The 17,614-nt window shown below is 44.0% G+C and overlaps 1 protein-coding gene across 3 annotated transcripts in view; it reads right to left on the reverse strand.

The window, feature by feature from the left end:
• FNDC1 (fibronectin type III domain containing 1) overlaps nucleotides 1-17,614 on the reverse strand; it is a 136,109-nt gene that overhangs the window by 87,762 nt on the left and 30,733 nt on the right. The window contains exon 1 of one of the 3 annotated variants that reach the window (XM_019527051.1): nucleotides 3,482-3,562. The exons of the other annotated variants lie outside the window; for them this stretch is intronic. The gene's annotated coding sequence lies outside the window, so the exon portion shown is untranslated. Of the gene's footprint in view, nucleotides 1-3,481; nucleotides 3,563-17,614 lie in introns of those variants that run through there. 3 annotated transcript variants of the gene reach the window in all.

The following is a 17,614-nucleotide window of genomic DNA, read 5'->3' on the forward strand; positions in this document are numbered from 1 at the left end:
CAGTGCTTCCCTAGACAGCTGGTGTGATACTCATTTTTGTCTATATGGTATCACCTTTCTTACAGATGATATAATCATCTCAGAAAAACCTTTTATAAAACAGTCAGCTGTATGTGGGAAGGGGTAGGGGGGAGAGAGAGTATGAAGGGGAAGTGGTAGAGGCAGGGGTGAGGGGGAGAGCAAAGGGGTGGCGGGGCAGATCAAGGTCCCCACAGTAAGGGAGGGAGTAGGGCAGAGGCAGGGCCGAATAGGAGCCCAGGGCCAGAATGGGTCATGGGACAAGAGCCATGGGAAACTTCTCCAGGGGCATGGGGGGCCAACTCCCTGCTGCTGCGCACACCCCAGAGGGAGACATGGGGGCATGTGCCCTCAGATCTGTGCACAGGAAAGAGGTGGGCGGCGGCTCTGCACCCTGCTGCCTTTGCCCTGGGAGCTGCACATTGGCTACGCCACACCCTCGGCCTGCCCCATGGCAGGAGGCACAACATATCATCACATGGCTCCCGGGGCAAAGCAACAGGGCGTAGGGCCCCAGTGCACAGCAGGCAGCCTGCCTCTGCCCCACACACAAATCCAGGGGGCACATGCTCCCCATGCCTCCCCCAGGGGTGCGCACAGCAGCAGGGAACCGCCCTGTCCCACACCCTTGGACGAGCCTCCTGCAGCTCCATCACATGACCTGCCCCCGCCCCAGAGTCCCATTCACCCCAGCCCCTGCCCCTGCTCCACTCCCTCCTTCACTGTGGGGGTCTTGATCTGCCCCCAACCCGCCTGTTCCCTCTCCCCTTGCCCCTTCCCTTCCCCCTCCCCTGCTACATACTTACCTGCTGGGCACTGCTCCACACGCTGCCAGGCTGCATTCCTGGATGCATGCATATAATCAGTGCACCTCTAGACAGTGTCAGTGTGTCTGTGTGGCTCCCCCCCTTCCTGCTGCAGCAGCTTGGAGCTTGTGCTCAGGCTGCCCTGTAGCTGCTCTGCACTGCCACCACTGCTCCACTGGGCAGCCCAGAGGCAGTAGTGACGGTGGCAGAGAAGAGCCCAGGAGCAGGCTCCAAAACCACATGCGTGATTAATGCATTAAAAAATTAACACGTTAATTGGTTCTTGCATTAATCACCCATGTTAACAGTGATTAATTGACACCCTAATGCTGGGCAATTTTTTTTTCAAATATTTAACCCCTCAAAAAGAAGTGTGTCAATGACACCTATATACAAATTAGCATTGTATTTATTAAATTGTTTGGCCAACAAGAAAAAAAACGTTGGACTGTTTTGTTTTGGCATTTTTATATATGAAAAACGCAACTTTATTTTAAAAAGGCACTTTGTTTAAATCTGTACCTAGATTTAACAATGAAAATTGGAATGCAGAAAGTCAAGCACAATTTTAAATGCTTTTCTGAATGAAAACATCTAAGAGGAGACCCTTTCACATACAAGGATTAACAGTTTTGAAGCTGAGTGGCAAGGTGCTGCCAGTAGTTCTAAAAATGTAACTATTGTTGTTACCTTTATTATGAAAAAATCTTCCCTAAGCAACCACCTCCAAATATCATAGAATTTGGACAGGTGATAATTACCTAGATGTAATCAGCTTTTGTTGGTATGAAAAAGAATCAGACACAATATGTACAACCCTATACCAGTGTAAACCTACTTATTTGAATCCAGTGTAGCATTACCCTGGGAAAAGTACCCTGGTATACACTACTCTGGTATACGTGCCATGTGTCTTCAGCTATTCTAGGACAGCCATTTGCTCAAGACAAAACTATGACCTGCTCCCTTGCCCCATAGTAGTGAGGCACAGTAATAGCAACCCATTACATGCAGCTACTCTGGGATAGCTGCTCTTCTACCCTGCAGTGGATCTTAGAATACAAAAACTAACACAAATTACACCATTCTAAGTATGCCATATGCCCAGGCTTACAAAGTTACAATGTTAAATTATCTCTATTATGGAAATCCCTTATTTGATAAAACCAGACCTTGCCAGAGGGTTCTCCTAACAGACTGCATAAAGAGATTTGGATTTTGCTGATCATGTGGAATACAGTATAAACACAGCGTGTACACAGGGCTCTCTGCAAGATTGCATGTGTCACTTGAAATGTTTTTTAATGACAAACCAGATAATAGTTTAGCATATATCACATACATTCCTTAATTTTCACCTATCTAGTGTGCAACCAAGATAAAGAACAACCTTTTAAGTGTTCATATGGGACTGACCTCAGCTTTCTGGCTGCTTTCCACTACTCTGGCAAGCCAAAGGAGCTATAAACCAGATTAGCCGGCCAATTAAAACAGGTTTATTATAGCTTTGAGTCACTGGAATTGTGCACATCAGCCGAAGGGTAGCAGGAGACTGATTTGAAGTGTTTTATGAACAATAAAATATTTTTATATGAAAATAAGTGCAATGTGGTTTATGGGATTCCCCTCCACCATTCTCAGTCACCTTGTAACCTTTATTAAAAAGCCACCTGCTTTTTCTTGGTCCCTTAAGTAGCTGTTTCCTACAGGTGTCACTGCACAATTCACTTTCAAAGATCAGTTGCTAAAAGATAATATACATTACTCAGGGCTAATTTATGGTCCTGTCACGCAGAACTATAAACATTCAAGTCCTGAATTCCCACTGAGCGCTTACATTGTCATTAATGTGGCTGAGGTTTCCCCATCACCCAGGAGGGTCCATAAGATCCCATTGGTTACAAGAGGTAAAAAAGAGAAGGGGTTGCAGCGGGCGAGGTAGAAGTTGGATGATTATTTCATAGATTTCATAGACATTAGGGCTGGAAGGGACCTCGGAAGATCGAGTCCAGCCCCCTGCCCGAGGGGCTGGAAGTCAGCTGAGGTCATAGGATCCCAGCAAGATAAGCATCCAATTTGCTCCTGAAGGTGTTCATTGTAGGTGCTTGAACCACCTCCCATGGCAGGCTCGGACAGTAAAGAAATTCTTCCTTATGTCCAGCCTGAAACGGTCTTGCAGTAGTTTATAACCATTTGACCTCGTCATCCCCTGGGGCACTCTGGTGAACAAATGTTACCCCAGATACTGGTGGTCACCCCTGATAAGCATGCATGGATGCAAGACAGCAATTTGCTCGCTTTACTAGTCTATTATTGATAACCTTAAGTGAGATGAAAATAGGGTTGTATGGAGGAGAATTTGGTTCAGAAGGGAGTGAGAAGATGGTAAAGCTGGAAAAAAAAAAGAAAAGGGGAAAAGGGAATGGAGCAGAAAGTGGAGACAAAGGCAAGGCAATGGCACAATAATTCAAAAGTCCACTTTGAGTGGTCGTCTCCAACCTTCTCTGGCTAATGGGCAACAATATTGAGCACGTCATACAGTGCAAGTAGCATCCTAAATTGCTCTCCCTGTTAACCCAAAGTGACATATATCTGTGGGAAGCAAAATTTCCTGTAGCTGCTAGCAACACTAGACAATTTTGTGGGCAACATGTTACTTGTGAGAGACAGATTGGGGATCAGTCATTCAGAGGATCATCCATCATTACTTGGGGGCTGGCAGAAGCCTTTCCTTCTCCTCAGAGCAGATTAGCAATAAGAGAAGATAACAAAAGGCTGGCCCCAGATATGACCTAGGAGTCATAGTCAGCAAACCTCATGCAATGGCTTTTAAATGAAATCTCCCTTCTTGCAGGAGGCAGAAACTCTTAATTTACAGAGAGGGCTCCCAGCAGGAACTGATGGTGTATGCTGAACCCATGCAGCTGACCAAACTGGTTCACCAGACACAAACTTGAACTCTGCTCACTTCTGGGGCCTCTCGTGGGAAGAGAGACAGCCACTGTTACCCAACGTTTAAAGTCTAATGAAGTCAATGGAAAGATGTAAATTGACTTCAGCGGGCCCTGGGTCAGGTCCCAACTCAGTAATCTTTACATATGGCTGAACTCCCCAACTCCTCACACCCAGTCATTTTTCTCATCAAGAATGTTGGAATTAGTAGCCAAGTTAAGTGAAATGGTCAGACCTGGAATTAGTAGCCAAGTTAAGTAAAATGCTCAGACCTTGTCTTTTCCCCTTTATGCTTTTTAAATGCTACCAAACATTTTTGCCCTTGGTTCAAAACTTCTCTAGGCCTTTATTTGGGAGAAAGGAATTAGCTACAGATATCCAGACGGCTTGTAAGCTGCCCATAACTTTAATAAATACTTGATTTTCATCTTTAAGTTAGGTGTGGTCCTATTAAGTATTTCTTTCACACCGTCTCTCAGCAAGAAAACCCATATTATCTGCCTATAGCTCTCTACCTATTTATACAGTATGGAAGCTGCAAGAATGCAGAGCCAGCTTACATTTTACTATCATCTTTTCACAGTCAAAATGTCTGTTGTATTTGCCAGAGATTTGTCTTCATTATGATTATGGCATAAAGCTTTGCTTAATGAAATTCTTCAAAAGAGCTCAGCAATTTCCTGATAAATAAGCACCTGCAGAGCAAAAGGACTGAATCTTTATAACTCATCTGTACCTGTAGGGGAAAAAACCTACAAATTAAAATGTATTAATATGGTTTAACAAATATCTGGAGCTAGTTACCACAAAAATATCAGTTGTCAATGTAGCATAATGGGAGGCAATTACTTTTAAATGCTTGCTTTCTTCTTCCTTAGCCAGCTGGAAGGTCTGTGTTTTTCCCACCTGTGGTATTAATTTGGGGCTAGAGAGTTGGAACTACATATCCATATTGTTGAAATATTTCATTTAAATAGCAAGAGGCTGGTAGTGAATATTCAAATTATTCAATGTAATCCACATAAAAGCCCATGTATAAAGAGAAGTATTCTGAGAAGTTGTTATATACTTTCATTAAGGGAGCTAAATACCATACCATATGCATATGCATCTCCAAGTTATCAAATTCAAGTTTTGGCAGACTACAAAAGGGAGCCTATTTCAGAGCGAAGGGGAAGCCAACTGAGAATGCTCCACAACCTGCCTAGTGAAGTTGACTATTGGGGACAGGAAACAGGGGTGTCCTAGCCAACTGCAAGTACCACAACAGGACACAGAGTATGATGCAATCCTGAGATAACTTTGCTATCTTGACTAAATGTAAAGGCTACCCCTATAGGAGTGAAGTCAGGGGGTACATACAGGCGTTACATTTAGATCAACCTAACCAGGGTTTAAATCAGCCTAACCAGCCCTGGAGGTATGCTATTCTCACCCCCTAAACCTGACTGGGCCATTTTTAGCCCTCTGGCCTGCCCCATGACTGGCCAATCCCCACCACCACAGACCTGCCAGCCCAAATCCCATCAACCCTTCCCAGACCTTCCAAGCCCTCCTGCCTTGCAGACTCTAACCCCCAACTTACTTACAGGTTCCCCACATGGCTCCTAGCAGCGGTGAACAGCTGTACATGCTGCTCCTGGTCTACATGTAGGCAGCTTAAAATAAGCAGCATGAACACAGACCAGGTAAAGCAAACAGCTGTACATACCCATAGACACACTCAGCTGTACTTGTACAAACAATAAGAGAGAAAAGGACTTTATAAGTAGTTCTGTCTCTCACGTTTCCAACATCACACTAGCTGCCAGGTGGCAGTGCTCAGTGCTACCTTGCAAGAGACCCTGGTCCCAACTTTGCATTACTTATGCTGCAAAGGCTATGAACGCTAAATGCCAGGGTAAGGAATACAGTTGCACTTTGTAAAATAATGTCCAATGCCCTGGCCTATTATAGAGTGGCATGAAAGGCCTGCTTCAGCTGAAAAGTAGAGGGATACAAGATGGACCTTCAAGAATATGGATGAAAGTATGTAGAGGGAGACAGCTGAAAGCAATCATCCTGAACACATCAAAATGAATCAAAAAATGAGAGAGAAATCCCATAAAATTTCATGCCTCATTCTTCAAGATATAATTTTAAAATTAATTCCAGTTTTGAACTAAAAATCCTTCTTTAAGTATACACAGTTTTCATGTTTTGGATCTTCATAAACCACTGAAAAATATTTACTCATACTTAACACATCAGGAATATCAACAAGCATTAACTCATAAGTATTTAAACTCATCTTGTTGATTAGTCCTCTGCCTCTGTTTCCTAGCCTGTAATATGGGGTTACATGACTTGTCCAAGGTCACAGAAAAAGTCAGGGTGAAATCATGGCCTTGTAGACATCAGTGGGAAAACGTTCATTGATTTCAACAAAGTCAGACTTTCAACATCTGCATCATGTCAGGCACCCTCTCCTGTGTGGCTGCCAATCACTACAAGCAGCATCTTCTAGTAAGCGAGTACATGATCATTGTCAATAAATTACTTTACAATATGGTAATCCCTCATGAATTTGTGCCTTGGGATAGTTATTATTTTCCACTTGTTTCTCTTCAGTCTTCACACAGCAAATAATATCATACATCTGTTTTAAGTATGGGTATAATTCTGATATGCTAGTTTAAATTTTCATTCCATTTGAAAATATATGGATTACAAAAAAGCATGGATCTGAAAGAGAATAAAATGGATGTCCACTAGCAAGGTCAAGTACATAAAACTTTATGTTCATTTGTATAGCAAATTAATCTTGCCTGAGGTTTTATATCACTCTATTATTCATCGAGACAAACAATAAGTATATATTACCAATATTTTGACAAAAGGGAAAGAAAGCAGCACCTCAACTACCCACCAAGGCACAAGTACAGCTACTGTTACAACCCTACAGTACCCTGCTCACATCGGCAACCTTTAAAGATATCCTGGTATCACCTCAACAGGGGGAAAAAACCCTAAGGAAAATATAATGCCACGGGAAGTTATTTGCTTTCAACCTAAAGTTTAATATGTCACGTCACCATGATTAAATATTATGGAATGGGGAGGAGTGCAAAGGGTGGAGACGTTAGGCCTCGTCCAAGCCCCACAGAGTTAATAGGAGCATTTCTATTGACTTCAGTTAGAGCTGGATCAGAGCCATAGTTAAGAGAGTTCAGTTTGCACAGGTATTTCCTGTAATAAAAGATGTGCCAGCTTCAACAATGAAGATGTGGTACTCTCATTTTTCTCCTGCTTATTTTTATAACCATTATTTGGCTACAGTAGCTGCAGCACAGAGATAAATCAACTATATATAAATCAACTACTATATTATTATATAATAATATGAATTCGCTCTCATACACATGCACACACACATGCCTCAAAACTCACTAGACATAATTCTTGTATCTCTCACTCCAATTCTGCATCACTAACTGATATAAAGGAGATGAGAATCAGGCCCAAGATCATCTACTTCACCCACCAATGGAGTTGGAGGCTCTACTTAGGTTGTGTAATAGTTTACTCCTCGAGTAGTCTCATGCCTTTCGGTGGGACCAAGCATGGTGTACAGTACTGAACACATGTAAGGGCTTCAACATCTGGACATAAGGCAGGCAGAATTTAATCCATCTCCCACTGAAATCAGTGGTAAATTCCATTTTGATTTCAGTGGGAGCAAGATCTGTCCGTAGGCCTAGGAGGTAAGCTCTCCTTCCTTTTTAAAATATAAAGTTCTGATATAAGGAATCAACACTCATGGAAGATACCGTGTTTATATGGGCTCTGGGCCAGATTCTGCACCCTCAGTTCAGTCAATGGAAGTTTTATGATGGATTTGTAACTACTCAGTATCAGATCCTTTCTTTGCACTTGGCCAAGCAGTTAAGAGTTGAAAGAAGTTCTACACTTTGTTTCTCATGTCGAAGTGTGTGGGAAGAAATGTTTTTTCTGCATTTCTCCTCGGCTATAGACAACAGGACTGGAATAATTTAGTTGCCTTAATAACACAATGGAAAACGTGCCATAATTCCCTGAGCCAGGGCCAAGAATTTCAGGCAGTGTACCAGTAGCCAGTGGTAGTGTCTGATTTATATGAAGCTATTCGTCATAAATCTTCAGGAAGTTACCTGGCATTCAGAATACATTTTTTTTAATTGACAGGATTAACAGACATTTCCAAAAACTCCCTTTGAAGAACCCTCTGAGTTCAAATACAGTAGTAAAATTCAAGGGAGAAGTATGTCCAGTACATTCTTTATTACTTAGAAATAACTGACAGTGAATCACTGATAGGTTAATGTTCCACACCACCTCTCCATGACCGGTCCAAAACCCATTGAAGTGAATGGAAAGCCTCCCACTGCCTTCAGAAGAAAATTCCTGCTACAGACTCCTAAGGCTCAGGAAAGGTGGGAGCTTTCTACAGCTCTTGGCAGGAGTCTACAAGCCCTCGTAGACTTAGGAGAGAGGAGCTAGAAAACCTGACAGGCCTCCAAAAGCCAACGGGGAAGCATATTAACTTCCACCCTGGTAAGTGTTCCATAGATATTGGAGCTGCCAGGAGGTTGAGAGCCCCTAACGGGCTTGTGGCAGGACCAGGGTGAACAACACTTTGGTCTTCAGAGGCTTCACACATCAGTAAGTACAAGTAAAGTGGTTACAATGCTATGATAGAAAGTGTCCTCCCTCAATAACAACAACATTTAACTTCAAAGAGCACTTCATCTAAAGTACCCTATCCACCCACAAACCAAGAGTATAAGCCTCATTCATTCCCTCACTGGGCACATAGGGAAAGCCTCAAAACTGGGAAATAAAAAGTAAATACCACCTATTTAGACACAACCAATTTACTAAAATTACATATTTCCCTTAAGGTGTTTTACATTATTGAATCCAGTTTAAAAGGATTACATTTATATAAGAAATACAAGTCATGTACAAAGACAACAGTAGAAATACATGACAGTACCATTCCTCCTTTTCCTATGTATTCAGAACTGCAGATGTATATTTTTAACATTGTACTACTTACTTTCAAAAATAATTTCAAGTAACTTTCCAAACCATGAAAAGGAGGTGCGCAAGTGGTTCATAAATCAAGTTAATTTCAGCATCACTCTTTAAACCAGTGGCTCCCAACCTTTTTTTGCTGCGACCCTAAATCCCGGTTGCAACCCCCACTCTTGCCACCAACTCACTCATGCCTGGTGGTATTAGCAGAGCCTGGGCCAGGCTTGCGGGGGCAGCAGTGGCGAGTGCTGCTCAAACTGTACACCAGGAGAGCCCCACAGGCAGGAGGGCAAAGCAAGGGGCAGACCCCCCATGACCCTGATTTGGGTCAAGCCCTGAGGTTGGGAGTCACTGCTTTAAGTCCCAGCCCCATGCCCTAATTGGGTGATCAAGGCATGGGGCTTGGAAAGAGCTGCAGGGGTGGGGTAGGTCCCAGCCCCCTGCCCCGATCTGCCGTTGGGGCATCTAGCAGAGAGTAGGCACAAGCTAGCAGGGAGCAGGCAAGAGAGCTATAGGAAGAGATGGCAAGGTTCCAAAGCATCCTCCACCATAAGGATTTAATTGATTCAATGCTGAAGAAAACCTCTAGGACCATGGAAGAAGGACTTCCAAAGGCAGAGCTAAAGAAGAAAGAGGACATGGACTCCCAGGAAGGTGGAAGCTGGAAGCTTGTGACCTTTGGCAGCAAGCAGAAGTCTTCATCTCCAGCTGCAGCAGTTTGCCTGGAGAACAGATACGGAGCTCTAGCAACAGTGAAGAAAGCACATTACATTGGTGGAAGAAGCCAGACCAGGCATCCTCAAATTTGGAAGGATTGAGACCATTGCCACCAAAAGGAAGTGATGGGTGGTGACGGTTGGCCTGTCCTCCGCAGACTTCTTTCTGCGGAGAACAGAGGCATCCATCTGCTGGCCTGACCTGTTGTCTCAGGAAGTCTATTGCTTGCCTGGAGCCTGGATCCAAGATGTCATGGAGTTATTACCGAGATGCATCTGGACTTCTGACTACCACCCCATGCTGCTCTTCCAGTGATGCTGCTGGGGTGACCCTGAGCAAATCAAAAGCGAGTATGGGGCTCTGGGTGCAAGGGTGAAAGGGACAGTGGCTCAAATAGTGTTCTCCTCAATCCTTCCAGTCATGGGGAAGAGTCCTGGCAGGAGGGGGCACATCCTGAAGATTAATGCATGGTTGCATGTACGGTGTTACCAGCAGAGCTTTGGCTTCTTCAACTATGGGATGTTGCTCCAAGAAGGATTGCTAGAAAGAGACAGAATCCATCTGATGAAGAGAGGGAAGAGCATCTTTGCAGACAAACTCACTAACATAGTGAGAAGGGCTTTAAGCTGGGTTTGCTGAAGGGTGGAGACCAAAGCCCTAAGAAAAGTGGGGAAGTGGGTGACCTGGAGGAAGCATAAACAGGAAGGTGCTACAGTGGAAGCCTTCTCATTCTTCCTGAGAAAGTAGGACAATTGGCTAGTCATCTCAGGTGCCTGTCTGTACATGAATGCACAGGGCCTAGGATATGAGCAAGAATTGGAAGTCCTTCCACAATTATGGAGCTATGACATGATTGGAATAACAAAGACTTGGTGGGAGCTCACGTGACTGGAGCACTGTCATGGATGGGTATAAACTTCAGGAAGGACAGGCAGGGAAGAAGAGAAAAAGGAGTTGTGCTTTATGTAAAAGAGCTGCATGGTTGCTCAAAGCTCCAGTATGAAACTGGAAACAGGCCTGTTGAAAGTCTCTGGTTTAGGATCAGAAGGGAGAGCAACAAGGGTGATGTTGTGGTGGGGGCCTGCTATAGACCACCAGATGAGGAGGATGAGGTGGACGAAGCCTTCTTCAGAAAACTAGCAGAAGTTTCCAGATCACAGGCCCCAGTTTTCATGGGGGACTTCAATCACCCTGGTATCTGCTGGGAGGGCAATACAGTAGTGTGCAGGCAATCCACGAAGTTTCTGGAGAGTGTAAGAGACAACTTCCTGGTGCAAATGCTGCAGCGGCCAACTAGGGGCCATGCTCTTCTTGCCTTGCTGCTCACAATCACAGATGAATTGGTGGGGAATGTAGTAGCAGATGGCAACTTGGGCAGCAGTGACCATGAGATGACTGAGTTCAGGATCCTGAGGAAACGAAGGAAGGAGAGGAGCAGAGTAAGGACCCTGGCCTTCAGAAAAGCAGACTACGACTCTGGAAATTTTCCCTCTGGGAATTGATGGGCAGGATCCCCTAGGAGGACGGTGTGAGGGAGAAGGGAATCCAGGAGAGCTGGTTGTATTTTAAAGAAACCTTACTGAAGACTCGGGAACAAACCATCCCAATGCATAGGAAGACTAGCATGTATGGCAGAAAACCAGCTTGGCTTAGCAGGGAACTCTTCAATGAGCTAAGTCACAAAAAGGAAGCTTATAAGAAGTAGAAACTTGGACAAACAGCAAGGGAGGAGTATCAGAGTATTGCTTGGGCATACAGGGATGAAGTCAGGAAGGTCAAAGTGCAACTGGAGTTGCAGCTAACAAGGGATATGAAGGGCCCAGGACCTACCATGCAGTGTTGCTGCCTGCCTCCGGCCCACAAGCAAGCAGCAAGGCTGCATGGCAGGCCCTGGCTGAGCCACACACAGACCCCTGCCTCTGCTGGAGGGCAGTGCGGGTAACAGCACCAGCTCCCACCTCTGCTGGAGCCGTGGGAGACGCTGGGCAGAAGTGGCAGCGCATGGTAGCCTGGTAGGAGGAGTCCAGCCTGCTCAGGGCCTGCAGGGCTGGAGTCCATCTCCCAAGCTCCGCAGAGAACGCTGGGTAGAAGGAGCCCCGTGCACCCACCCAGCACAGCACAGCACAGCACCAGCAGAGGCCAGTCAGAGCTGCCACCTGTGCAGTCCACCAGCAGAGGCAGGGGCTGCTGAGCAGAAACAACCCTGCCCACCCAGCACTGTGCGGCAGCCCCCGAGCAAGCGCACTCAAGCCCTGACAGCTCTGGCTCTGGCAGTCATGCAGTGCCAGGCAGGCAAGCAAGCAGGGCTGCTTCTGCCCAGTAGCCATGCGACCCAAGCGCGGCTGGTCCAGCCCATGCCCATGGGGGATGTAGTCTGGCCACAGGCCTCTGCACTGTCCAGTCCCACCTACCCCACTTTCACGGCTCCTGGGAGCTGCAGCATGGGGTGGAGGGCTGTGGGGATGCATGAGCCAGGAGCCTTGTTGATGCAGCAGGACAGCATGGAGTCCTGCAGCCAGGCTCCATCCCCCAAGTTGCAGATCCAGCTGCCATCTCTGGGTGGGGAGGAGGGGGTAGGTGGGCCAGGGCTGGGGTGTGCACACATGCATATGTGGGTGTGTGCATGTATGTGTGTACGCATGCAGCATGCATGCATGTGGCCCCAAGCAGCTCACCAAAACTTGTTAAGTTGCCCTCCAACCCAAATAACTGCCCACCCCTGAGCTCAATTGCTCTCAGTGGTAACAGATGACCAAACAAGAAACAAGAGTCTCAAGTCACAGCAAGGAAAGTATAGGCTAGATATTAGGAAAAACTCTCTCACTAGGATAGTAGTAAAGCACTGGAACAGGTAAGCCAGACACATTCTGGAATCTCTATCCTTGGACACTTTTAAGACCTGGCTAGATTAAGCCTTGGCTGGGATGATCTAGTTGAAGATGGTCCTGCTTTGAGCAAGGGGTTTGACTAGATGACTTCCTGAGATCCCTTCCAACAACTCATTTTCTATGATTCTGTGAAATAAAAATACCTGTAGTAATTTGCATATAAAGCACAGACCTAGTTCATCTGGAATTGATGCATTTTACCTTTTTTGCAAACTACTGCAAGTTTTAACAAAGTTATATGCCCTTTTAAACAGCAGTTTTTTTACTACGGACGTGAAACGTTAAACAATTAATCATTTAACTGATACATGCAGAGGTAACAGGTTAGCTTACCAGTTATCCTTTAGCTTGTGGCAGGCACAGTCCAGCAGGGAAGGGAAGCCCTGTAGTGTCCCAGCAGGAATCAGAAGGCAGATGGCAGGCAGGAAGGAGGGAGGGAGGAAGTCGGGGAGGAGAGGAGGACTAGTACCCATTGCGGAAAAGGAAAACAGGGAACAGCCTAATGACTCGTCAATTAAGCAATTAGCTGTTCATAGGTGCTCCCTCCCTCCCGCAGCACTTCACCTGGGCTGTGCTCTTTGTCTGCTCCGTCTCCTCCCCTCCCACCCAGGTTAAAGGGCTCTGGAAGCCAGAGCAGTTTGGTTGGTTTAAACAAGTGAAATGTTTGGCAGAGATCATGTGTAAGGGAAGCAAAAGGCCCTTGAAAACTTGTACATCGTTGAATATTGGGTCAAGGACTGATCCAAAGCCCAACAGAAGTCCTTCAGTATTTTATGCAATTGGTCCACAGTGTGTAACTGCTGTATACAATTATCTGTATGATATATATGGTTTACTTTGAAATCTATGTACACTCTGGTGTGACAGAAGGAAGCCAAGTTTACTCTGTTAGAATTTGTCCTTCAAGTCTAATTAGAATGATAAAGAAACCTCACCTCCCTATTCCAGTTAAAACTTGCCAGGTGGGCTCTCAATTCTGTACCCAAGATGGCTCACTCCATTTGGGGTCTCTGCTTCAACCCACAAAAATACACTACCCTGAGCTCTGAAACATGGTTTTCATTGAGCCACTGTTTCAGTCCTCCAAGAACTGCAGTACACAGTTTGATTTAGCAATGATTTAACTTAGAATAAAATATGAAATCAGATATCATCCACAGCCTATCAACTATTTTCCAAGAGAGAACAAAGAATGGATACGCAAGGAATAGACCATTAAAAAAGTCTTTTGAAACTGTGTGTCTTCTAAAATAGAAGTATGCATTAGTTAGAGAAAGTGGTATCAAATTTATTGAAGTCTGTACTGCATGGGTCATAAAAACTTCAATTATTCTCCATTCCCCAATAACCAAAAGCTGGAAAAATATGAACATTTGTCAGGACCCATTTCAACATATCTAGGGAAAAAACAATGGCGTAAACAAACAGCACTGTAACCTTGCTTTAAAATCTGCATTCAATCCATGACACAAACCATCCCTTGGCTAGATGCACCCCTGCCAGCTGGCTGTCTAATTAGTCCCTCTTGCTTCTGGTTGTTTTGCATAAAGGCTGTTCTCTCATTTTCTGCTGTCATGGTCTTTTCTTCGAGCAACTTTTCAAGGTCCTGACACTTCTGCCTGAGAGAAATCTACCATTTGTTCTCAGCTCAGCATCCCAAAGCCCTTCTTGATCCAGGCTCTTTTCCTCTTTGCCAGACCCCAGTTGCAGCTGCTTAAAGATCCCTCGCTCACTTTTTCTGAGGAGCCTCTCTCAGCCCCCTCTTTCATATCTGTTCCCCTGCAAAAAAAGAAATAAAAGAAAAAAAATCTTGAAAAAATACCTCTAGTGTTCTTCATCCTAAGGGTCTTTTCTAATTTTCAAAATTAATTTTCCAAAGAGTCCAAGTTAAGTATCCAGCTTCCACTCAGGAGCTGAATTTAACAAGTCTTGCAATATCCCCACAAGGAAAGGAGGTACATATTTTATTTGCAGATAAACCAAGGCATAGAAAGGTTAATAGCAACTTGCCCAGATCAATCAATAAATTGGCAGCAAAGCCAAAAAGAGAACTTGGGAGTCTTTACGCTCAGTTTCCTCTTGTAATTGTTAGAGAATGCTCCTCCCTTCCAGCCTCCTTTCTTCACTTAGGCTCCCCCTCCTGCAACTACTGCCAATTAGCATTTGCTCAGGTTTTCAACTACAGTTTCTTGCCAGTGCCAGCCCTGTTCTGTAATACCTACCTAAATGACATCTCTAAGAAGATACTGTTTGACAGTGGGGATTTTCTCTGACATGGCTCAACCAGATCAACTGTAAATACAACTGGCACCACCAAACATTTAAAGAATCCTCTTCCTTGTTAGAACAGAGAAAGCCACATTCTAACTTTGGCTACCCACCAGAAGCTGTCTCAAGAATTAGGGGCTAACAGTACAGATATACAAGTGCCACCAAAAGCAGAATTAGGCTGATGGCCTTTAAACTTTAGTCTAGGAGCAAAAAAAAAAGTCCAATCTACACTACTTGAGTGAGCCTAAGCTAGGTTTCAAGATGCAATTGTAAGGGCTCTTATGAAGAACTCAGCTTTAATATTTCCACAAACACCTCGCTCTGTATTCTTCCATCAGCTCAATTTTGCTGCTTGGTTGTTAACTATCCAATCTGAATCAGGCCTTTATTAACTTCATCTCAAGAGAAGCGACTATTGGAATAGCTCCCCAAATCATTCATTGTCAAAAAACAATTTCATCTACCGGCATCAGCCAGGGTTAAAGTCTAGATTTCTACATCAACATATCAGTGATATCAACCAAATCAGCCTGGAATCTGAGCAACCACAGATCAGATGTGTACTCCAATGCAGTTACCATTAAATTAAAAAAAAATTTACTTTTTAAGCTGCACATATATTTTCTTCTCATTTATTCCTCCCAATTACACCTACTGTAAAAACAGAATGGGGGGGGTTGAAGCAGTTTTTTTAAAGAGTTTGACCCAAAGTTCTTGTCAGCAGTGGGAATACTTCTCATTGGATAAGGACTCTAAGGGCGGGCTAGATGAACGAACTGGTGAATTAACTAATTATCAGATGGGCAATTTAACAACAAGAAATGTTTTTTTCTAAATGTAAATAGCTCCATGATCCTGCTGAGGTTATTGCTTCTGATTGGCAAATGGCCATTGTTACACTTATATGCATCCTCAGTAATGATGGAATATTTGCCTCCCATTCATAGTGACGTACCTCAGATTTTTCAGACCGCCGCCAGCAGCCATGCTGTACCATTCTACAGGCCTCCTGATTGTTTCATGTGACTGGCTCCCTTTCAGACCCTTCTTGGTGGGCAGCCCTTTCACATGGTACAAACATCAATTTATGACAATTTAAAAAACCAAAGCAGCATGGATAAGGTAATGCATGTAAAGTAGAGGCTGAGAGTACAATAAACTTTCCTGCATGTATTTAGTCTTAGTCTATGGCTACACTACAGCCATAGTACTGCACAGCATTGTAGAGAAATTGGCTTTCAAGTAGCTAAATCAGGTGCTGGTACACTGTAGACCCAAGAGCACAGAGCTCAATGCAGGTTGCAGAACCTGCCTAAGAAACAGGGTAAATAAGCCCACTGTGAGCTTCACGTTGCCATGGCTAAACTATGCGCCAGTTGTTGAGTATGCTCATTTGAAGCTAGGTTGGGTATCTCTCTTCTGCAGACATGCCTATATTACAGCAGTGTAGACATACCTCTAGCATCTAAACATTGTTCTTGTTCTCATATTTACAGTCTCAGTTATCCTTTGAAAAAGGGACAAACTGCAATGCTTCTGACAACTAAAAGGGAAGTAAGTAATATCTGAAAACATTGATAATGAATCCCCTACCCCCAAGACACACCCACAATCTAAAGTCAGCAAGCTACAAAACTGCAACTGAATTGATTAGGCCTACCATTTTCTGCGATCTCATATAATATTCATTATGACCTTCTGCTATTATATACAGATATGACAATATTATGTGCTTCTCTATAGACTTTATCTACAATGACCTACATAAAGAAAAGAAAGAGACATTTGTTTGAAAAGTATTATTATTCAGATCAGAGTGAAGTGTGCCACTTAGTGAGATCAGCTGGATAAGTAATAGGTTCCCTGCTTTACAGGCTTCACACCCAAGCAAAACATTACAGGACAAACAGGGAGTTAATATACTGAGGTTTCAGGGACTGGTTATGGTTGGAATGTGTTGCAGAACAGATAGCTTCCAAGAGGCTTGACAAAGAATAAAAATGAGAGAGCTTAGTCTGGGCCTACCAAACAGTTTTAGGGTTACATGTCACTACTGGAACACAGTGTAATGAGGGAAAAATGTACTTAGGGAAAACACTGGAAGGGTGGCTAGATCTGAGGGAGGGGTTAAGTAGCATAATTAAGGGTGGGTAAGGAGGGCATCCAAGGATAAGAGAGAGACCAGAATGGCAGCCCCTGAGAAGCCCATGCTGCAGGAGTTTGGCAACAGCAGCAGCAGCCCAAATGTGAAGATGTGAGACTTGCTCCCCAGATCTCAGCACCCCTTGTTCCCAGGGAGCTAAATTCCCAGTTACACCTATGGAGCTGTGAAGAAAATGTGAGTCATGGTGAATGTTGAAGGTAAAGACTGGGAGATTATATTCAGCATGCAAGTGAACAGTAAACCAATGGAGATTCTTGAAAAGTAGGAAAGATGTAGTTGCAAAAGTGAAAAAAAAAATGATTTAAGTGGCAAATGATATCCTGAGGTTTCTCAGGTTTGAAGGAGAAAGATGCTTAACCAATTCCTACCAAGAATGAAATGGTATTCTGGCTTTTCGTTAGGACTAAAAGAATGAACTACATAGTCAAGCCCATACCCTCAGTATTTCAAAATCAGCACTCTAACTTCTCATTTTGCATTTACTGTCCTTGTTTATACCCTGGGGCTTTGCAGACTATAAACAAGAAAGCAAACTTAACACAATTATAGTTACAGGGTAAGAGCCATTCAATGAAAACCAAAACATTAAAAGAAAAAATAGATGAAGAAAACTGCTGACTCAAACAAATTAAATAGGCATACTGATTTTAGTTAGTTTATTCTCATAAACAGGTATACACAGGGTGACAGTGAACACCATGGTCTATTGCAGAGGCTCCCTTTTTTTTTTTTTTTTTTTTTTT

The sequence above is a fragment of the Gavialis gangeticus genome, unplaced genomic scaffold, assembly GCF_001723915.1.
Source record: "Gavialis gangeticus isolate Ggan-Ray unplaced genomic scaffold, GavGan_comp1, whole genome shotgun sequence".
Taxonomy (NCBI): Eukaryota; Metazoa; Chordata; order Crocodylia; family Gavialidae; genus Gavialis; species Gavialis gangeticus.